The sequence below is a fragment of the Triturus cristatus genome, chromosome 9 (assembly GCF_964204655.1).
Source record: "Triturus cristatus chromosome 9, aTriCri1.1, whole genome shotgun sequence".
Lineage (NCBI taxonomy): Eukaryota > Metazoa > Chordata > Amphibia > Caudata > Salamandridae > Triturus > Triturus cristatus.
In genome coordinates, this window is record NC_140592.1 from 1,039,902,982 (window position 1) to 1,039,927,461 (window position 24,480).

At 42.5% G+C, this 24,480-nt stretch overlaps 1 protein-coding gene across 6 annotated transcripts in view; it reads right to left on the reverse strand.

The window, feature by feature from the left end:
• Positions 1-24,480, reverse strand: part of RAD51 (RAD51 recombinase) — a 242,011-nt gene that overhangs the window by 194,743 nt on the left and 22,788 nt on the right. Inside the window, exon 1 of one of the 6 annotated variants that reach the window (XM_085626854.1) lies at positions 7,878-8,061. The exons of 3 other annotated variants lie outside the window; for them this stretch is intronic. The gene's annotated coding sequence lies outside the window, so the exon portion shown is untranslated. Of the gene's footprint in view, positions 1-7,763; positions 7,787-7,877; positions 8,062-24,480 lie in introns of those variants that run through there. 2 more of the 6 variants (XM_085626855.1, XM_085626853.1) reach the window with 2 other exon arrangements.

Sequence of the window (24,480 nt, forward strand, 5' to 3'; positions counted from 1 at the left end):
TTCTTTCACCTCTTAAAATGTTACAATCCTTAAGAGACAACTCATCCCTTATCTCCCAAAATTGTTTCATTTCCTCATTTAACAACTTCTTGACAGGCCACCCATTCACAACACAACTTTTGACACTGGTGAGGAGTTCATCATTACTCATACTCTCTTCCCATTCTTGTGGACTAAGACTCACATTTTCTCTTTTAAGATCTATCCCCGCTACCTGAAAATCACCTAAATTATCACTAGACACATCTAATGGTAACGGGAGTCTACTCAAACAATCAGCCACCTGATTTTTAACACCCGGAATATAATTCACACAATACATGTAATCCAATAACCGAATAGACATTCTTGCTATCCTAGGTGTAGCAGCTAACAGTCCATCAGAAGAGAGTACTTTCACCAGAGGTTTATGATCACACCTCACCTCCACATGGTAGCCCCAAATAAAACACCTAAAATGTTCCAGAGCCCATACTACAGCCAGTGCCTCTCTCAATAACTGAGTACTTTTCTTCCGCCGGTGACAAGGCTCTAGATGCATATGCCACTGCTACTTCTTTACCATTCTTCTCTTTTTGCGAAAGAACCGCACCAAGTCCTTTTTGGCTAGCATCAGTAGTGACAATACAAGGTAACAGAGGATCAAACCCTACTAGTTCTTTCGCATTACATAACTCATTCTTAAGAACTGTAAAGTCATGTTGCAAAGTATGGGACCATTCAAACACAGATCTATTTTTCAACAATTGACGCAAATTGAAAGTTTTCTCTGAAAACTTCCTTACAAACTTGCTGTAAAACTCTATAAGACCTAAAAAAGATCTTAATTCATCCTTATTGGTTGGAGCAGGGGCATCCTGTATAGCTTTCATTAATTTAGACTTGGGTAAGATACCCTTCGCAGAGATTTCATTACCTAAATAATCTAAGGAATCAACACCAAATTTGCATTTTGATAACTCTACGGTAAGACCCCTCTCCTTTAAAATCCTAAGAACTGAATAGATTCTCTCATCGTGTATTGACTTATTTTCTCCCATTATGAGAATATCATCTTGAAAGAAGAGAATTCCTGGTAAATCATGGAATAATTTAAACATAAGCTTCTGAAACACCGCAGCCGCAAGGCCAAACGGCATACGTAAAAACCGATAGCAACCTTGCGGAGTCATGAATGTTGTCAAATCCTTACTATCATCATGCAATGGAATTTGGTGATATGCTGATGTTAAATCAATCACCGAAAACCATTGCATACCTTTCGTAAGTGCAATAAGCTCATTGATTTTTGGCAGCGGAAATCTTTCTACCACTATATTCTTGTTTAGTGATCAAGTCAATGCATAGCCTGACTTTGCCATTGGCCTTGCGTACTACGACCAAAGGCGCAACCCAATTTGAAGCTTCAACCTCCTCAATGATCTTATCATCCAACAGTCGTTTTAACTCCTTGTCCACCTCTTCACGAGCAGCCCAAGGTATATGTCTGGATTTTTGTACCGTAGGTAGTGCATTTTGCTTCAAAATAATTTTATGTACATAACCATTCAATAGGCCTACTTTATCATTAAAGACTTCTGGAAATTTAGCTTTAAGATCATTCCGATAGTCAGCATAATGATCTAAGATCATAACTTGTTCCACCCCGTTCGGATTTAACATGATATTAAGATTCCTCTGATCAATCCAACCTAACACCGGGGGACCCTCTACTGCCACATACAGTTTCCCAACCGAAGACCTTCCTTTGAACTCAAAAATAAGTTCCCTAAAACCTATTAAATCTATCTTTTCACCGGTAAAGCTCTCCGGGGAAATGTCTGGTGAAGCTAAAGTGGATCCTATATTAGGAACGAACTCTTTTTCCCCACTTTTCCTTGTCAATAATGGTATATGGAGACCCCGAATCTGCTACAATTAGTGTCTCCACACCCCCAATGGACATCTTACATACCGGTTTGGATTTACAATTAACATTCAATGAATTAACACTATCAGACACCCCTAATACACAATCAACATTTTTGGTAGGTGTGTCATCACTCGAAGATGAAGACGAAGATCCATTAAAGTCTTCCTTCACTAAATTAACTTTCTTCTTCTTCTTTAAATTACGTCTGCATGCTTTGGTAAAATGACCAAAAACACCACATTGTAAACATTTTTGCCTCCTAGCTGGACAGTTTTTAAAATTGGCCAAATGGTTTTTACTTCCACACCTATAACACCTTAAAACTGTGGATTTGGTTTGAGTGTCATCAGTTTCTTTAGAGGAAGATGGCGGTTTCTGGGATTTGCTCTTACTTTTGGATGTTATTTTGTTCACTGTAGATTTTTCATTGTCTTTAGTTGGTTCAGCTATAGCTTTAGCACATTTATTAGTAATTTCTGCTTTTTTAACTAAGGCAACAACGTCTGCCAACGCTGCCTCACCATGAACCCAGAGACGTTCTTGAACATGTTCATTGTTTACAAACATTATAATTTGATCCCGAATAAGTTCTTCCTCCAACGTGCCGAATCTACAAGTTACAGCCAATTTCTTTAAATCCGCCACAAAATCTTCAACCGATTCTTGTTTCTCTTGCTTCCTAACAAAGAATTTATGTCTGTCAATAGCAATGCACACTGACGTGGAATAATAAACATCGAGATCTTCTAAAGCATGAGTAAATACATTTACATCATCTGTGGCATGTGTTTTCTTGTTCATTGAGTTATATGCTATCAAACCTTGAGGGCCAAGTGAGTGGAGTAATATTTTCTTTTTTCTTGCTTGTGTTAATTCATCCTCTCCATCTTCAAGTGCATCTATATAATTTAAAAAAACTCCTTCCATTCTTTCCACTTAATTGGAGGATCGCCTTTTGAAGACAGAAAAGCTTGTGGTGGAGTCAATGAAAATGTTTGTGCAGCACACATTTTATTGCTTTAACTTGAAACTCGCTTGAAATTAATGATGAAATCGAATGATAGCAAGTAACATGTATCACCAGCTATGTATATTCTTGCAATTGTCAATTACAATTATACCGATAAAGTGCTCCGCCCTTAATGAGCTTGTCGAAATGACACACTCACTGTAAGTAAACTTGAGAACTATAAGGTGTTGAAACAAATTATCATTTGCTAAGGCGTTTAAACTAAGAAAACACTGGTGTGCTTGTCACCGTAGAACAAGCTGACAAAATTTAAAATAAACGGGATAATAGACAGTACCTTCCCGTATGCATCTTCTCATCGCGCTTCGTGTGTGTTGCTAGGTAACCTTGCACACAAAAGCAATATGGCGGCACGTATTGCGTTGTTGCGCACAACGAGAGTTGAAAGTTGAAAGTATGCGTTGACGTCACACGCACAATGGGAGTTCCTCGAACGAACCTCGAGCCAAGCAGTCCTCCACGCTCCTTCTCACGCGGTTGCCAGGTACGTTGAAAGAATGTCCAGTAGTTTAAAAAAAAAACTACCTGATTAATTCACTGTTGTTACCTGTTGCTTTTCGCTGCCTTGGCCTCAGTTCCTGATAAGCGTATTCACTCTTGTAATCGATTAATTCCGCTTTGAAGTCTTCTTTTTTTTTCGAAAGTTCCTGTTTTCCAACGGTAGTGAATTGCTTCCAAATCCGTAATTTTCGCTGTAGGTCACGTAGATGTTATCCTCAAATCGTCGCCACTTTTGTTATGTAATGAACTCCAGGAATTCCGTGGTAGATAAAGTATTTATTTAAGTTCACAGGAATAAGGCCAACACAGCATCAAGTATGAACAGCTGCTCATAACTCCCAGTCTCTAACTGATCATTGATGACACCTGGGGATTCCATGTGTCATCAATGATGTAGACTGTGGAATACTTACACGCAACTAAGTAGTAATAATAAAAGACAGACAACAGGCCGGCTTGCCTTTTACTCCATTCTGTTTCATGTATTTTTCTTTCTTTTTTCTTTGTAGTTGTGCTGGTTACAATTGTTTCTATGTAGTCTCTGGGTTTCTGTACAATCCTTAAGTACGCTTGGGTCCAGATCCGCTCGTCGCCAAAATTATGTTGTACTCTGTACATGAAGACACTGGTAGCCATGTTGTAAGTTTCTAAGTCTTCTTTATTGGTTCCTGTTCCAGGTAACATCAGTCTTAGTTCAGCCATGTACCAGCTCCTACACCAGCCCATATTACAGCCCCACCAGGAGCAGCCTGCCTAGCTGCTCAGCCCATCTCCAACTGTCATCACTCATCCACACAGGCACCCAGGCATTCCATTCATCACAGTCACACCAACATTCCGTTACCATCTCTCACTCTGGCTGAGCAGCTAGGAAGACCTAGGCTGAATACAGTTAAATGTAACACTCAGGGTAGAACACTTGCCATCCGCCATGTTCCAAAGACTCATGCAAGAAATTTTATAAGATGTTGATAATATCCTTTTGTTCCAGGATGATATCTTAATCGTGGGCAAAAACAAGAAGGAGCATGATGAAAAATTGGAGCAAGTGCAGAGCATACTTAAAGCCAAGGGACTCGCCGCGGAGCACAGGAAGTGCAAATTTGCTTGTTCTGAGGTAACCTACCTGGGGCACGTGATCACAGCAGAAGGCATCAAACCCAAGAAGGAACTGTTAGATGCCATACACAATACCCCTGAACCCAAAAGCAAAGATGAGCTATGTTCCTTTTTGAGTCTGGTCGAGTTTTACTCGAAATTCATAGAGAATTTTTCTGCAAAAAATATATATGAGACCACTACTCAAAACCAAAAACAAATTTGTGTGGTCTGACGTGTGCTAAAAACCATTCTGTATGTTATTAAAAAGAAATGTGTTCCGCCTCACCTCTCCAAGGTTTTGAGCCCTCTTTATGCAACATAGTCACCACTGATGACAGTGACGGAGGTTTAGAGGCTGTGCTAACACAAAAGATTCCAAAGGCTCTGAATATACCATTGCTTTTGCCTCTCACTCTGACACCCACAAAAGAAAAGTATTCTGTCATCAAGCGGGAGGCCTTGGCTTGCGTCTGAGGGTTGGAGCATTTTAGGCAGTTTATATGGGGGCAACAAAGTAATATTGCGTAGTGACCACAAGCCACTGACAAAGGTTTTAACCACCAATGGGCTATACACTGCTTCTCCCAGGCTCGCCAGAATATCTGTAAGATAGTTTGATTTTAATTATGAAGTACAATATATGCCTGGTACAAAGAATGTTGTTGCAGACTTTCTAACCTGCATGCCTGTTCTTGTGCAAGAATCCAGCTATAAATCTGATGAGAAATTCTGCATGGCCAGTATACACGAAGAGGTGCACAGCATATCCCTAGCAGAGTGGACAAGAGAGCGATGCTACACTGGTAAAGGTCCTCAGCATGCTTTCCAATGGTTGGCCCAAGTAAAGATCCATTACCAAAGATCTTAATCCCTTCTGGGAAGTCAAACACAAGCTTTCTCAGGAAAATGGATTTCTCATGAGAAGTGGCAAGATTATTCCCCCCTTCAAACTCAGACACAAAATCCTTGAAATCTGCCAAGAAGGATACTTGAGGATCAGTAAAACCAAATGCAGAATTAGGGAGGTACCTGTACTGGTGGCCTGGTGTGTCAACCTTGCCATAGAAAGAATTGTCAGAGATTGCCTACAATGCTGATACTCCGACAAATCACAGGTCACTTTTATGCCCAAACTTCATCCCAACACTTGTCCCACCATGCCCTGGGAAAGGATAGGTATAGATATCATGGGACCTGTCATGGATCGGGGGAACAAGCCTACGCCATTGCCCTCATTGACCATTTCTCAAAATGGCCTGAGATTGGGTTTGTCAACAAGGCTGATGCCCCCAGCATGGTAAACTTTCTGAATTAAATTTCCATCAAGGAGGGGCTTCCCAAATGTATCGTCAGCAACAACGGCCCACAATTTACTTCTGATTTGTTCGTGAACTACCTAAACAGAAACAAAATCGCCCACAAAATCACATCGGTCTATCACCCTGCTGGTAATGGGGCTGTAGAACGTTTCAACAGGTTGATCAACAGTATCATGCAGCTTGCCAATAACAATGATTTGGTGTGGAAGAATGAGATTTTCAAAACCTTATGGGGTCACACCATCACACCATACAACAGCACAGGACACAGCTCGTTTGTATTGATGAGGGGTAGGACTCCCATGTCTAAGGACAATGTGGGTTGGTTATCTGCTTCTAAAAGAGTAGAATGGTCATCCAACCAAGTTATACACAAACTAGAATAAGCCCAAGCAGAGAGCAAGACCTGTTACGACAAAAAACACAGTTGCAAACCTGTTCATTTACAAGAGGGTGATGTTGTACGTGTAAAAAATAAGTGGTTTCACACCCAAAGGGCACAGTAGGTTTTCCCAACCCCTCACTCTAAGCAAGGTGTTTTGCAATTCCACCCTTTTGCGTGATGGTAGAGTTTGGCACCTCTCCATGTTATCAGCATGCAAACCTAGAATTTCCTCACTACCTGGTTCTGGTGCGAACCAGGAAATGCATGAACCTGTCTCTGTACACGCTCGTGAGGCGCTCATTTCTCCAGGTTCAAGGGGGAAGTAGGTGGGACTATGTGGAGGAGGAGGAGGATAACGTTACTCATTCTCGAGATAGTCACCAAGATGCCCCCATTCGCTCTGAGGTGCATGCTGCAAGGAATGTCAAGTGCCTACCCCAGAGATCCAGAGTGGGTCGACATGTGATCCCTCCCAGGAAACTAAATGATTATGTGTGCGAATAACCCCCAACCTGTATTTCCCCCGCCCCCCCTCGCCGTTAAGAGGAAGATGTGTTGCATTGTTAACTACTTTGTCCCTTACCCCGTACCCGCTCATCCCCCTGTCATCAGCTGTACGTTCTGGATTGTTGACAGACGACAGCTGATGACTGCAGAGACTGGACGCTCCTCCCGAATCTCCTCACGGACCGTTCTTGGATGTGTTGGAATTGTTCTAATAAACTTCAGCTTTACTCAACTACGTGTGGGAGTCATCTTTACAGTTGTATACATATTTCAGAGATTTGCAGCAACTGGTTGTTAATTGAATACACATGCCCTGTACTACATGTGCCGATGGACTCTTACATGATAAATGGGTAACAATTACGTATTTGTATCTTCATGTGCGACTCTTAGCCCCGCCTCTGCCCCCAACACTTGAATCAACAGGATGAGTACATGCATATATTGTTCCAGTGTATATAGAACCGCCCAAGCCATACAAGAGGTGATTTCAAAGAACCTCATGTGTATATTTTGTGCTGACAAGAGGCCTCTCATATCTCAAAATCAAGATGGACATACATCCCATTGATTTGCCGCTCTCTCCACTTTGCGGAACAGCACTTACACATTAAATCTACATGAATATAGGTCCTCGTCGATGACAGCGACAATGCAAGTACAAACGCTGCAATGCCTCGCCAGCGGTAGTTAGCGCTACATTAATGTAATTACAAATAGGTGTCTATAATCCTCAACAACTATTTCAGTGTCAGAGGCCACCCAACCAGTGCCCGGCAAGAACCACTGTTAAAACCAGGTACTCCCTGCCGTATTATATGCCCTTTTCCCCACCCCTTCCTCTGCAAAGCTGTTAGATGTCCTATACCATGTGACACATTCACCCATGCTTAGGTTCCTAACAAAAAACAATTAAAGGTTTCATAACTCTACTATATACCTCCGCCTCTTCAACCCCACTCCTCAAAAACTCCTCCCTTTAACTCAGGGACAAGACACCCTCTGTACCAAATAACGTCGTCGCTGTCCGAAACCACTCCTCTTCTTAGGAACAAGAACCCTCGCTTGGGAGATCCCCTGGATTCTCTGCGCACGGAACTCTTCGCTTCAAAGACGACTCACCTGGGCGACACCAAACTCCCACCCAGAGGGCTACGTACACTGGGCTTTTTTCATATCACATAAGCAAACACCATGTTGCAAGCAGACTGCAAATACGCGGCAACAGTTTGGTCTCTTCACGCCACGCCCCGCCTCGCGACCGCAGCTCTCTGAAAGGATAGCAGCTCCAGCTATGCTCGGCCTCATTGGTCCAGTATGTGCCGTACACAGGAAAAGGGGCGGAAACGATAGAGAGGAGATCAACTGGCCAGAGCGTTGCTAACTTCCTGGGCCAGGGCTATTACAGTTTACGGTTCGCTGTCGGTCTTGTTTTACTCTTGCTGAGCGTCGTCGTGACAGTATAGTGCCTTTGGGCACAGTATCACACAGGTGCTTTAAAGAGAAAGAATGAAACGTATGGGCGTCTTGAAGGGGCTGAGTAGATTAAGCCGAGCTTATACTCTGCCCCTGGAGGAGAGAGGACTCTGCTTGAAATAGGGGGTGACCAGAGTTAAAGAAAAGTGTACGATGGCGTTTTTTCTGTTCTCCAATTGTGTATAGTCAGGAATTGGAGACCTGCTTTAGCAGTTGAAGTCTCATTTAATTACAATTAATCATAATAAATAAACAAGGATTGCAATTAAAATGAATCATAACAAATAAATAAGGATTGCCAAGCCTACATATCTGGCAATAGCAAGCAGCACAATGGTATTTTGTATTATTGCAAGTGTATGCTACAAAAGTACATTTTTCTATTGCCTAAATGTGGTGGCTATATGCTTGCAATAAAAGCGTACATGTTAAAATGTAATTGAACCGTAAGGTTGTTTCTTAGCATCCAGGTCTACTTAAGAGATTCAATGCACATCTTGATGGTCTAATAAAATAATTTGTGCGTTAATGCACAGGATCGTATAAGATCTTCATAAGACTCAGTCCAATTGCCAGTTAGTAAAACCCTCACAAGGCAAGAACTCAAGTCGATCCATAAAAGTTTATTTTAAATTGACATTATGGAAGGTAAAAAGATCATAAGTCAAATCATGGAAAATTGCATTAGAGGTCTGTATTAACAAAGAATTAACCAATGACAGTATGCATATACAAACTACATCAAATACTACTTTGCCACGCATTAATATGTGTTACATGGGTAGGAAATTAACTCAATGCATTTATTTATCTTAAACAAGAATATGGTCAGAGCATGAATGTCTCTCGTCCAAGCCTAGCCAAAAGGCTTTGAATCCTACAACATACAGGAACATCCTGGACGTGGCTTCCTCACGAGGAGGAAAATTAATACAATTCTATTTCATCAACAGACACAGTGAAGAGAAATTCTATTTCACTTATTTTTGTAAAATGGAAAAGCACATAGAAACGTACATAAAAAGGCTCGTTCATGTAAAATAAAAGTGAAATTTCTTCAATAGACATCAATGCAAAATGGTCGTGGCTTTATCATGTCAACTGCTGCCCAGTTAAGCTGACATAAACACATCTGAAAAAATTATTAATTTCTAGTTCTTAAAAATAGTCCTGCACATCACAGAAAAATATGCACATTGTAGGAAAATCTGATTCTAACTGGCACAGAAAAAGTAATATTGGCTTTAAATTACTGTACCCTGAAGAGACAATTTAATCTAACACAAGGATAGCCATTCATTCATTGGAATAGGAGCACAACTTAAGAGCTGAATGGTACACCAAATAGTCAACAGCGGCATGAGATGAGAGCTTTTAACTCATTTCAAGATATATGTATGCATATGTTTTAGAAGAATAGTCACAAAAGCTGAGGTAGACGTCTGCACTATAAAGTTAGGTTTGAAAACATGAACAGGACAGAGATAGAGTTAGGACTAAAATATGCCGCCAACCATGGACACAGAAGGACTATGGCAGTACTCACTGATATTTGACTACACTGTTGTAACCTGCAAACCTAGAATACATTCTAGATCTAAGAAAGATAAAATAAAATCAGCATTTAAGAATTTATGCACTTTGTTCCATTTGAGAAAGTTTTGACTAGCACATGTAAGAGATAGCCAAGACTCTGCTGCATTAGAAGGTTCATATCACTGTCAGGGTGGTTTCATTCAGCACCCTGTGCCCAGGTGCTGAAACCATGTACGTGGGAGAATATTATCACTGTTCATACAAATTTCTGATGAATCCTTTGTTCTCCGAATCATGGCTGATCAGTACAGTGTTTTAACTTATTTTCAGAAGGTTTGTTTAAGGGACCGGACCTTGATTGGATCATCCTTAGGGAATTGGTCCAACATATCTGCAAGAGAGATGGAAGGAGTGGCTAGTTAAAAGGAGGTTAATTTAGAAAGCGATACCAAGTCAGTTTGGGGTTGGTCATGGAGAGAAGGAGACTTATCCTGACATATTTTGTTTAACTTCCATATACATGTGTCGTATGTTTTTAGAAGAGAGTGAATTAGGGGATGTTATGGGGGAGTTGGTCCTGAATAGAGGCTGGCAAATCCAGACAATCTTACTTGCTCTTCCACAGAGAGAATCCTTGTTGAAGGCTGGCACCTTTATTGATATATTGGTCAGCTAGATGCTTCTGGTTTTAGCATAATACCAATTTCATTTTTGATTGAATGAAGTGAATGGAAATAATGTATGGCAGTGGAGAATCTAAGCACTACAGCCATGACTATATGCACCAAATTTATGGAACAACTCACAATACAAGTGTGCGCAGTGTGGGAACTTCCGAAATTAGTCTCCCACTCCAAGAATATTTTTAAAATCACAAAAATGCACTTTAACTCACATTTAGCTGCATACAAAAGATCCACTTTTGCAGAAGTTTTAATGTTAGTGTATCACATGCTAACATGGTCAACCAGCACCCCACGAAGGCATGAATTTGTGTTGATCCATGAGTTTGGGAAGGAATGTTCTCAATCGTTCACTGTTGTGCCAGGTGATCTTTGAAATTGGGGGTGTTAATATTTAGAAAGTCAATGTCAGTATGAATAATGATACATTTATATGCAGAAACGAAATTGTATCTCTGTTCACAAATTCGCCCGTTGTGAACTCCACCTCAACCCCAACTCAGAAATACATAGTTAGGCAGGCTCTGCAACCCAGGCTTGAGGTCACTGATTGACAGATCACAGATGGGGTGGTACGTGCTAGCAGACAAATGCGCGAAGAAGAGATCCCAGACCAGTTCCACAGATAGGCATAGCAACACCAGAGAGATTGGCTCCAATAAAGCACACATGGCCGGATGGGTGCACATGTTCCCAAAGCACCATAAAGTCAGATGCCACATAAAGTTAGGAACACTCAGCCAATCAGAACACAGCCCATACAGTCCACTCAGTAAGCACGTGCTCCTCATGCCGGACATCTGGATAGGTTAGCTACTGTCCGCATTGTGTCCACGCAAGGTTGAGGCCCACCTGGATTCTTCCTCCAAAAGGTTAGTTTATGGCTCCAAAGACAGCTGCCCACATTCCTTTCCAAAAAAGGACTAGCAGAATCATTTTATTGCATCCAATGAACTGTATAAAAGCCCATGTTAGACCTACTGTAAATTGAGACCCTATGCCTGTAATTGTTCTCCCTATGCCTGTAATTTTTCTCCCAGCCACGTTGTTTAATTAAATGAACTGTTCCGGTTTTGCCAGACACCTCTTGTCTCTTGGTTTTTCAAGGTATTTCATGGACAAGCAACATTTTGGTGAACCACCATCGGAGCTGATTGGTACCTCGAGCCCGACTGCAGCCAAAGGAAGGGGACCCTACCTCAACTGATTCACATTTACTCTGCAAGGAAGGTGAGCATACACTGCAATTGATTGAAAGTTTTGCTGAATCCGCAGGGCAGAAGTCCGTCCTGAAGCAGCCGTCAGCGAGGGTAAGAGACTACATCAGAACCTTAGTACAACATGAGGCCTATAGCAAATTAGGAGGAAGCAAACAAATAACCTTAGCCCACTGCCACTGACATATCTGGCACATTACCTATTTTATATGTCTTAGCTGAGTAATTGCAAGGCGGCCTTGGAGGCGATCCCACATAAGTCACTTTTTTTTGATAGGACGCCAGGAAAGGTGAAAAATGATTGTATTTATTGTCAGAGTTGACACCTCAATCTTATTTTTTAGTCTAAAAGCGTTTCTCAGTGCCACCAGTTTACCATCACGGAGGGTATCTGAGGCCCCTGCTCTACGGAGGGGGTCAGCTGGGAATATACTTGCATAACATATTTGGGGACGCGCATTTATCATGACCGCGCGGACCTAGTGGAGGGTAACGTCGGCAGGGCGGTGCATGGCCTTCGAGGTACTATGGACTTCTGGCAGACGCTGCCACTCTCCCTGATGGGACGAGTGGCTCTTCTCAAGATGGTGGCACTCCCTCGGCTGCTATATTACTTCAGGACGCTGCCAGTCTGGGTCCCGGCGTTGACGTTTAAACGGCTCCAGCAGATGACCACGGGGTTCTTATGGAACTCTGGCCGACATCGGGTAGCTTTGCACAAGCTGATGAGACCGCGGGGGGAGGGCGGCCTGGCGGTACCCGATCTAGAGACTTATTACTTAGCTGCTCAATTGCAGTGGCTGACCCAGGCCGTGGCTCGAGAGTTCAAGGGAATCGGCGAGGGTGTGAGGGGGCGTATTCCGGCCCCTATCCTGGCAAAGATAATACTGCAGCAGCCGCTCCGCGTGGGGGATTTGCCTGCTGAGGTACAGACTTTTCGGCAGTGTTGGTCTAGGAGTCAGCAGAGAGCGCGGATCGCCCGTCCTTATGCGCCCGAGATACCTCTATTGATGTGCCAGCAGCTTCCGCATGGGGGCAACTGGGCGGCGTTGTCGGGATGGTGCGACGCGGGGTTGATGACGATAGGGGATCTATACGAGGATGGCGTGCTTCTGCCTTACGACTCTGTTCGTGAGCGTTATGGACTGCCATGTGGGGATTACCTGCTTCACTCGGCCCTGGTGGCGGCTATTCAGCGTCGGTGGCGGAGTGGCTTGTCGGAGCCACAGACCTCCATCTCTTGCCAGTATGTGGTATTGGCGACGGGCAAACTCAAAGCGGTTACGTGTTTATATCGGCGGATGACGACGGAAAGACTGACCCCTCTTGACAGGTTAAAGCAGCGCTGGGAGGAGGATCTTGAAAGGGTTATTCCTGATAGAGTGTGGGCCGAATTGCTAGAACGCCCTTGGAAATGTTCTAGGAATGCTCGTTTTCAGCAGATTCAATTCTTTATTTTGCACCGGGCTTATCTTACCCCAGCCAAGATTCAGAGTTATTTCCATACTCTCACGGCGCCCTGCCCCCGCTGTCGGGTGGAGGGTGCTGACCTCTGCCACATGCTTTGGGGTTGCCCTCAGATTAGGGACTACTGGCGGGGGGGGGGGGGACATTGCTATGCACTATCACGGACAGGGAGATTGACTTTGGTATCAGCCCGAGCTTATTGCATTGGTTCCCCCACACCTCCAAGAATAAACTGACTAGTACATTTATTGACCTAGGGCTGGTATTAGCCAAGCGGGAAATAACTGCTAACTGGAAGTTGCAACGAGGACCACGTTTGCAGAAGTAGAGGGCAGAATTTACTCGGTGGGCAGACTGTGAGGCGGTCCTTCGAACGCAGTCGGCTACCCGGGCTCATAGTGATAGGGCGTTGGAGTCGGCCCGAGCTTGGGGTGTATTGGTGGAACTCTTGAAAGTTGCTGACCCTGTTGGGGATGGGGCCTCTGATGCAGAGGTCGGGTAGGTCCCGGCCTCCCCTGCATCTGAATAGGGAAGAGCTTTGGGATTAGGAAATAGCACAACTGGGTGGTCGGTGGTCCTGGGTTGGGAAGGTCAGGGATGTAGAGTCCAAGACTTGAGTGTCTTGCCATGTATCCTGTCAAGCAGTCATGCCAGTGGGGGGGGTGGGTGTAGGGGGGGTGGTCGGGGGGAGGGTCGTAGCATGGGGTAGTTGTTTGAATCTTGTTTGGTTGCTCCAATTACACGGGGGTACCTCCTGCATGGGGACTCCGCGCTCTGCGAGTATATGGTATGCCTACGGGTGGACGCTGGGTGGTGGGCTTCTAAGGATTATCCTGCAAGGTTGCTGGGGGGGCAACGCTTTACCCCATATACTGCGGACTCATAAATGGGACGTTTATGTGATGGGAGTTGTATATTCACATGCCCAGGCAAGGGAAAGTTGTTGATTGTACTGCTTTTTGAGTGTTTAAATGCAAATAAAAATATTTACCAAAAAAAAAAAAAATCACGGAGGGTATCTGAAAAAAATGAGAGGTGTTGGTCTCTTGGACCGCTGGGCATAACACAAATAGACACTTATGTCAAACAAAGAGATCCCTTTGGGTTCCTTATATAGCACACCATACAGATCAACTCAAACCAACTTACATCCAATCAAAGAATATTCACCAGCACCAAATAGAAACCAAGAGCATAATATAAAAAAAATCATGTATCATTTATTAATAAACAGATATCATCAAATATAAAAACTATAACACGTATTAAAAACATTTCATTAATGTTACACAGGGAGAACCTTATCATTTTCGGAAAAATCAAACAGACAACAACCTACTATATATCAAGGGCACTGCAAGTACATGGGATTGAATATTGTTGTTCCCAATTTAATGTATTGTTACCATTCCGTTTCTTCTACTTAAACCAGATGTTATTTTTAAGTATTTTCATTAATCATATACTGTTCTGTTAAAGCTAGGTGTTGTTTGAGTATTTCCTAAAAAGAGCGACGCGTTTCGGTGGTATCATGTTATTCACCACCTTCTTCAGGCTAACAATTGTTTTTAATACATCTAACCAAATCGTTTATCTAAAAAACAATGACATAAACAATATATGTTTAAAATATTTTTACATCATACATAATTTGTAAACATTCCATACAATTCATATTGCTTATACATTCCCTTACATAAATTGTCAAAGAAACAACTTTCTTTTCAGAAAAACCTTAAAAATAAATATTAACTACGTTATGGTCTTTGTTTCACAAATGGTGCTATCCATGTTATTTCATACCACATTGCAACCAAGCTAAGTCACAACCTCATACATACATTCACCATGCAGATCTTGCCAAGGGTATTACCCACCCGATATTTGCGAAGACGGAGGACAGTGTATCTCTCCTTTCACGAAAAGCACTTTCTTTCATGGGTAGACCCCAATCTTGCTGCTCAATGTGGGGGCACAGAGTAACCTCCATATAAAATATATATCGTACATAATAGTAAGCCATAAGGTATTGTGATATCCATAGTTGGCTCACTGTATTTTCCTCTTATTTATAGTTAATTTCAGAAAATATAGATATAAATAGAATTTAGTTTGTTAAAGATTCTACCTCAGCAGCTTCTTTTGTGTTGTTGCTTGATGCTTAAACCAGCAGATATAAAATCATCCCCACAGCCTCCTATCTTTAAACTGAAAATAGAGTAACATTCAAACTGATATTTAATATCAATTCCCAAAAGTACCAATGTTTTTTTTGAAAAGAGAAGAAAATATAATGCTTACAACATGTTATACTTGAGTTCTAAATCCGAAATATCCTGACCACTGGAGCTATGGTCTTAAATTGTGCAGGTATCTCGGAGAATGTGATTGGGTTTCTTAAATGTGGCACCACTTCATCAATAATCAGGCCCACCTGTATCACAAAAAGGCCATAGTCACATATTGATTCTTCGCTAAGGCCTATCTTTCGTGTCTGCCTCAAAACTTTCAAACATCGCGTGCCCTTTTATCGACTAACGATACAAGGGATTCTCAAACGCATTCATGTTGATGATATAACGTGATAAAAGTATCCCGTGATTGCCCGACAGTCATCCTATTTGAGCGACATTTGGCTTAAAGGTGTGCAAACATATCCTAATAGGTTAACAACAACCTAAACGAAAAATAACGAAAAAGTATGTCTGCGCTTATATGTATATAAAAATAGCCCAGCACTGTAATAATAGCTCTTTATTGTTTGATTTTAAAAACCATTTACAACTGAACATGCTAATTGAATAATCTGGTTTAACTATAATAAAAATGTTAAAACAATTAATCAATAAAATAAAGTTCAGTGATCGTGAATATCTGGTAATATTCTAATGCAATACGTCACCCTAGATTTCATGTAGTTTTAGATAAAACATCTTTTAGTTCAGAGTCTCAACTCTAACTGAAATGGAAGTTTTGGCTTCAAGAAGTCTTGATGCTTTATGAACAAATTTCGCAAGCCCAATATTTAGCTTGGTGTTAACAGGGTTAAGGGCAGCCAATATTGCTTGACGGCAGGAACGTACACCCAATTTAATACATTGGCCTCTCAATAACTGCCGTCTGGCTTGAAGTAGTACTGGGCATGCACAAACAATATGTTCCATTGATTCAGTATGATAACCGCACAACCTGCATGCAATGCTACAGCCCGACCGGCGCCATGCCGGGAGATTCTTCAAAAAGGGCCATTCTCCCATCCTCAAGGCTAAAAACTTGCGTTTCCAATAAAGTGCATATGTGCTGGACAGATAGGGCAACTGGACACCCACTTCGTAGTTGGCAATTACCGCCCAGGCATGTCCCCTCTTCAATAGTGTTGCCCTGTCTGAATGGAAGGACCACAACCTAACAGATTTCTTTATGACAGATTTTAACACTGATGGTGAGAGATTTGAGTCCCATAGGTCTTTTACGCCTAACAGCTGTAAGCTGTGATCCAAGCCCAGCACTGAAATTCCCAGTGTATTATGGAGTGCCAATATGACAGAACTTATGGCCTCAATATCGCGGGCTTTGTTAAATTGCAATACCCAGCCCGTGTCACTTTAACCGGCTAACCTACAATTCTATACTCGAAGAGATGTAAAAGGAAAAAATATATAGGTGTATGTGTATATTTAAAGTGAAATAAGGAATACTTAAAATGGCAAAACTTAATATATCACTACTGCGGATCTGCAACAGTAGCCGTACCGATATACCTGCATTCCACCCCCCCTTTTTATTATTTATCGTGGGGAGTCACTCACAGGGACTAACAAGTCTCCTTGCCTGCTCCTATTTTCTTCTCATGAATCGGTAAACGCCGACTTGTTACCTTTACCGCTTTTGAGGTGTTCGTCACATGTGGTGCCAATAAAGAACATCATACTAGAGAGAGGACTAAATAAACTCGAGGGTTCCGCCATCTTATAGTGGGTTTTATTCAAAGTCCGTTTTTTAATTGGTGCCAATAAAGAACATCATACTACTTCCTTAGATGCTACTATGGCATTCGACACCCTTGAATGGCCTTATCTATTTGCGGTGCTAACAAAGTTCGGCCTTGGTCCGGTATTTATCAACTGGGTGAAACTCCTCTACGCCACGCCCATGACGCAGGTAGTGGTGAACAACAAAAAATCTGCCCCCTTCGAACTCGGGCGGGGCACTCTTCAGGGTTGCCCCCTCTCTCCCCTCCTGTTCGCTATGGCCCTCGAACCCCTCGCTGCCTGGATCCGTAGTGATGTTGCTATTCGCGGACTGCAATGGGCACCGGGATGGGAAGACAGGATATCTTTGTACGCGGATGACGTTCTTCTATACCTCGCCTCCCCTAAGAGATCCCTTACTGTCCTACTTGATATCCTTGACATCTTTGGGAGATATTCGGGCTTTCGGGTTAACTGGCAGAAATCGCTCATATATGTCCTCAGCGGTGACACCCCGCAACTACCCCGAAACTGCCCAATATCAATAGCCTCCCAGGGCTTCAAATACCTTGGCATTTTTATCTCTAGGGATCAGACACTTCGATATGCGCGTAACTTAACCCCACTCCTGCAACGCCTCAAAAGCGACATTCAGCACTGGCAAGCGCTCCCTATCTCCTTACTGGGTAGAGCGGCATTATTCAAAATGATGTCACTGCCGCGCTTCCTCTATGCATTGCAAAACGCCGCAGATCCCGTTCCTAACACATACTTCGGGGAGATAGAGAGCCTTCAGAGGACTCTCCTCTGGGGAGGCAGGTCTCGCATAGCACTATCGAAGCTCACGCTTGGCTGGTATGATGGCGGAATTGGGCGGCCTGACATTAAAAGATACTATTGGGCAGCTCATCTAATCACGATCAATCATGGCACCTTTGGACCCCCCGATGACCCGGGATTCCGCATGGACCGCTGGCTCCTCCCCGGCGGGGGGTATGGTCGAGCGTTTTACTCCGCTCCTGGTAAGCTCCCCCTGACAGGACCTACCAAACACACGACAAAGATATGGCACACTGCTACACAGTCATTGGGTTGGGCCAATAGATTAACGCTTGCTACCCCGCTTTGGGATTCACAAAAGCTAGGATACCTGGGAGATTCCAAGGGGTTTGACAAGTGGGACTTGATCGGTATCTCCACCATTGGAGACCTTTGGGAGGCGGGGGGAATAAAACCGTTTGGTGCCCTGCAGACCCAATACTCACTTGCAGACACTGAGCGATTCCGATACCTCCAGGTCCGACACGCACTGCAGACCGCTCTGCCAAGGGACGTCCCACCACCTGCTAGTACCCCCCTGGATGGATACCTGCCCGAGCGGGCCATATCTCTGACATACAAAAAGCTGATCAATAACATGCACGACCCCCTAACCCTACTGAGAGAACGATGGGCGGGGGATGGTATAGAATTAGATGACGAGGGGTGGCAGACAGCGATCTCATCCCCTAAAACAGTCGCAATATCAGCAAGGCTCCGCCTAGTGCAACTCAAAATTTTGCACAGAATATATCTCACTGGGCCGCAACTGGTACACATGGGGAAACAAGCTGATGGGTCCTGCAGACGGGGGTGCACCCAACCGGGTATTTTTATGCACATCATATGGCACTGTGGGATAATTCAGAAGTACTGGCATGGGATACATTCGATTCTTAGTGAAGTCTTGGAGGTTGAAATCCGCCCTGAGGCTCCCAGGTGTATCCTAAATATCTGGGAGCCCACGGACCTCAATGCCTATGCCATACAATGGGTCACGCTTGCCTGTATGACCGCTAAATGTAATATTGCACAACATTGGGGGGCCCCGCATGCACCCAAAATCGCCGACTGGAAAAAGGACCTTGATTGGTGCATGCAACGTGAAAAATCTGTTTACATTGCGAGGGGATGCCCCCGGAAGTGGTCTAAGGTATGGACCCCCTGGAACATGTACCGAGGCGAAATTTGTGCCCCCCCCCCGACAGAGTGACCTGGATATTTCCCCCTCCCCGTGAGTCCAACGATAAAAGTATATTGTGTACTGATGCCTCCTTGTGTATGCCACTGCCTATATTGTATCTCTGTGAACTTATGCCGTGTTGTCGAAGTTCTTATAATAAAAAGAGTTAAAAAAAAAAAAAAAAGAACATCATACTAGAGAAAGGACTAAATAGACTCGAGGGTTCCGCCATCTTGTAGTTGGTTTTATTCAAAGTCCGTTTTTTCAAAAGAATTTTTTTACAACAATAATGTCCCGCATGACTACTTATGTTTTACTGTTTAAACAATTTTAAATATTATCTCATTGATTTAAGTAGCAATGAGACTATATATTGAGTAATAGGCCAAAACATCTCTTATCATTGGCCCTAAAACGATTAAATTATATACAAAAAACGTAATGAGCTCATCTGGAATCTTAATTAATAGCCCTATCTTGGATATGGTTCCCAGGAGTGAGTATGTAAACATTGTTGTTCCTTAAAGAAGGAGAGGCCAGTAAAACACCTCTTTCATAGTGTTATTGTCTAGAGGGTGATTAATGGAACTCCTGCATCAACTGAACATTTCATTTCAATACTATTGCAAGAGTTTTTCCCATTCCTCTCGTGAGTTGAGTCCCTGTTTAATGGTGTTCAGAATACAAATATTCCATTGTTCTCTCGCCTTCCTTTTGGTCTCCATATTGCCACCTCTCCTATTCAGAGTTACTTTCTCTAATATATACCATTCAAAGTCTGGTTCTCTATGTGCCTTCTCTAAAAAGTGCGCCACTAAAGGTGCATTAATTTTCCTAGTTTTAATAGTGGATCTGTGCTCAAGGAGGCGTATTCGTAGTTTTCGACCCGTCTCCCCCACATATGCTTGTCCACAGGGGCATCTAAGCAGATATATGATGTTTTTACTGCAACAGTTATTAAGGGTGTGAGCCACCATAGTTCGACCATTGTGTTGTAACTCCTTTGCCATAATGCATTGTGCACATAGGGAACAATTGCCGCATCTAAAGTTACCTGTCACTTTTGCGTTATCTATGGTCTTCCGCTTTTGGGATAGATCCTCCCTATACGTATGGACCATTTTTGATTCTATTGCTAATCTCATAAAATTGGCTCACAAACACCACTTTGGTCATCTCTTCTTTGTTTTTGGGACCCTAAAACATTGTTTCTCTTTTAAAGAAGCGCACTCTTTTCAATGAGTGGGATATTAATTTTCTAGGATAACCTCTGTCTTTTAATTTGGTTTTGAGAACCTCTGAGTGTTTATAGAAATCCTCAAATTCAGTACAGTTCCTACTGCAACGGAGGAACTGACTGAATGGGATATTATCCCTTTGGGACCTAGGGTGGAAACTGGAGTAGTGGAGTAAGGTGTTTTTATCCATGGGTTTAGTATATAGTTCTACCTCCAGCTTTCCACCCCTTGCCCCAATGGTAATGTCTAGATAGTCAACACTCACCTTGCTACAGTGTGCTGTAAATTTAAGATTTACATCCCCTAAACTTAACCAACTAAGGAATTCATCTAGTTGTTCAGTGGGGCCAGTCCATACAAAAAACACATCGTCAATAAAACGATGCCACTCGCTCACATTCTCATGGAAGGGTGCTAATTCATTGTATATATGATCTTTTTCAAATTGTCCGACATACAAACATGCCAGACTTGGGGCGCAAGTTGTGCCCATGCTGGTACCCTTCTTCTGGCGAAATAACTGATTTTTAAACAGAAAGATGTTATTTTTTAGCACCAAATCTGTACACTCAATAATGAATTCTTTACTGGCACCCTCCATTTCAATACTGTCGAGGAGTTCATGGATTACCTGCACGGTGGATTGCTGCGGTATGTTAGTATATAAGGCCTCAATGTCTAGGGCTACCAGACATTGAGTGTCCCTACAAAATGGTCTATTCTCCACCAAGCTTATAATATGGGTGGTGTCCTTGACATAGGATTTCAGTTGACTGACCAAAGGCCTCAGAAAAAAATCAATATATTTACTAAAAGGTTCTAGAATAGAGCCTAAGCAGCTCACGATTGGTCGCATTGGAGGATTCACATGGTCCTTGTGAATTTTTGGCAGGCCATATATGGCTGGAGTTATGGGGTTACTATTATGAAGGAACCTAGATTCCTCTTCACATATCCAATTCTGTTCTTTAGCTGCCCCCACAAGGTCACTGCATTTCCTAGCTAAAGTTATTAGCCAATAAAGAACATCATACTAGAGAGAGGACTAAATAAACTCGAGGGTTCCGCTCGACTAACAAGTCTCCTTGCCTGCTCCTATTTTCTTCTCATGAATCGGTAAACGCCGACTTGTTACCGTTACCGCTTTTGAGGTGTTCGTCACATGTGGTGCCAATAAAGAACATCATACTAGAGAGAGGACTAAATAAACTTGAGGGTTCCGCAATCTTATAGTGGGTTTTATTCAAAGTCCGTTTTATAATTGGTGCCAATAAAGAACATCATATTAGAGAAAGGACTATATAGACTCAAGGGTTCCGCCATCTTGTAGTTGGTTTTATTCAAAGTCCGTTTTTTAAATATAAATTTTTTTTTTAAATTATTTTTTTATGATATCTGTTTATTAATAAAAGATACATGATATTTTTTTATATTATGCTCTTGGTTTCTATTTGGTGCTGGTGAATATTCTTTGATTGGATGTAAGTTGGTTTGAGTTGATCTGTATGATATGCTATATAAGGAACCCAAAGGGATCTCTTTGTTTGACATAAGTGTCTATTTTTGGTGTCCTGTCCCTTTGGCAGAGTAGGACCCCTCTCTCCTTTTTGAGGCATAACGCAAATGGTACACTTTTTCCTGCTGGGTGTGACACAGACTGTATCAGTGGTGTTGCCCCACCTACCACTAATGCCCCAGGGCCCATTCATCATTCGTTCGTGTTGTGTTGTGTTCAAATATACTTTACTTTACTCGTAGTTGAGTCGCGCCGTGCAGCTGTTCCGCCCAGCACCTGACCGTGCTGAAGCGGGTAGTACAACATTTTGTATACCCCCCCCCCCCATTCTGCATGTTTATATTAATCCGAATAATCAATTAATTGTAATATTATTAATTTGTTTGAAGTGATAACTCACCAACTATATTAACAAAATAATTACACGTGGGAATTGCACTTTGCATGGCTATATTAATTGTGAATTAACTTGAGTACGCATATTAATAGTAGAAAAACAAGAATATTGCATGTTATATGTTGCGTTGGTGATGTATTTGTGATTTGTGCTTTATTCAGTAAGTATAAACCACTCTGAGTGTTGCATCTGCTAGATAAATACACACACATATGGGTATTAGCAAGGGGATAACATTTTATGAGCCATTTCTATGTTTTAATTACGTTTTTGTGTTTCTTTTGCTTAAGTTGACCATTTTGGCCTTTACAAGATGGCTGAACGAGACGTTAAACGTGACTGCCCTGACAACACAAGGTTCTGGTTGAAGTGCGCAGGCGTCACCGCCAGCAGCAGTGGCCTGGACCTGACCCCGGGAGAACATGTACCCTCCAAGAACGCTCCGGAAACCATCCAAGACAAAAGACAATGCTTGATTTAAAAACCGGAACCAGCAAGTGCGATGACTTCATATTGCGGACTATGTGAGAACTTCACCTCGCGACCCCAAGTTGACCAATCCGGACTCTCTAAACCCCGATCTTAATACTTTTTGATATTATTTGCATTATAAAAGTAGGTAGGAAATTAGGATAGAGATATACGCTGACGCTACGCTGACGCTACGCTGACGGTCTTGCTCTTCTTTGACGAACTCGATTTCCTGACGTTATGCTGACGGAGAGGACGGTGACACTGCTGGACAGCTGTTATCCTGAATCTTTGAGAGACTGAATTACGGCCTAACTTTGCTGAATAAATTCTTCTTTGACTGGTTGACTTAGAGGACGACTTTAGCCAGAATAGGTAAATATGATGCTCTGAAATGCTGATGATGATTTCTAATTTTTCTTGCAATTAATTTAGATAAAGAATATTTGATTAATTGACAAATGTGTTGTGTCGATTATTTGAATATGAGAAATGTGGTAAAGAAGTAATGTGTAGATAGACGAGCATTATTCATTAAAATCATAAATAACAACTAAATGATCCATCTCCTTATGAGAGGGATATCTTAGAAGTCTGAGGGCAATGTGTTTAAGGGTAAGGTAAAGGTATTCCTCTCAGGTCAGCGTTGGGAAGCGTATTTTCCCTTAGAAAACAGATCAACGGAGTGTAAGTATATTGGTGTTATGGGCCCCACCAATAAATATATTTGAGTGAATTGGAATGCCGAGGTAGTTGGTCTGTGCCGAAGGGGGAATTTGACGTTCCGCGCTGTAACAGTTTTCTGGTAGCAAGACAATGGTTTTTATTGTTTTGGTTTGGTGATTATCGCTTGTAAATAGCTTATTGATTATTGGTTATTGATATTGGTTTATGTACTAACACTCTATGTTGAGTGGTGTTGAGTTTTATGTTGTTTGCACGGCTTCTGGGATGTAGGAAGTCGGAAGTTTGTAACGGTTCCGTAGTAGAGCAGAGGTAAGCGCTGTTCTCGGGAAAGACGGAATTGACATCGCCGTGTGTTGCCATTAGAGATATTTTCTGTGTGAGAGAAGTGTGTATGATAGCGAAGGTTACCTGTGAAATGTGAAATGTGAAATGAATAGAAGGACGAAGGAGAGGTAAGCGCTGCTTTGTTAACGTGTGTTATAATTCTGTAGTAGAACAGACTGTTCGCTGTTCTCGGGAGAGACAGGATTCTGTGTGAATGTACTACATTTTCTAGTGTGAAAGTGCGTGAACAAAATAGCATTCCGGTTAATTGTGAAACTCTGGGTTTATTTCTCAGGAGCATTGGGTCTCCAACTATGTGTCTTAAATACTGGATAAACAGTTAGCTAATGCTCGTTAGAAGGGTGAAGTAGAGGGATGTGCTACTTTATCAACGGAAGTAACGATTCTGTAGTAGGGCAGAGGTAAGCGCTGCTCTCGGGAAAGACGGAATTCTCGTGAGAAAGGTCTATTGCTATTCCTTGGTTAGCGAAGCGGACAATGGAGATGTTTTTATGTTGTTACTAACAGAATTGTAGCAATTGAAACAAAAACTTACTGAGCAGATTTGTAAAGGAGGGATAGACAGGAGCAGGAGCTGCCGCAGAGGCTGCTGACGTCAGAACGACCGTGCTGGGATTGGACAGTCGGTCAGAAACATAAAACGCTCCGGATTGGTGCGTTAGTGTGCGCCGCGCTAGGAGTGGAGAAATACAGGGTGACGTAAAACGCTCCCTATTGGT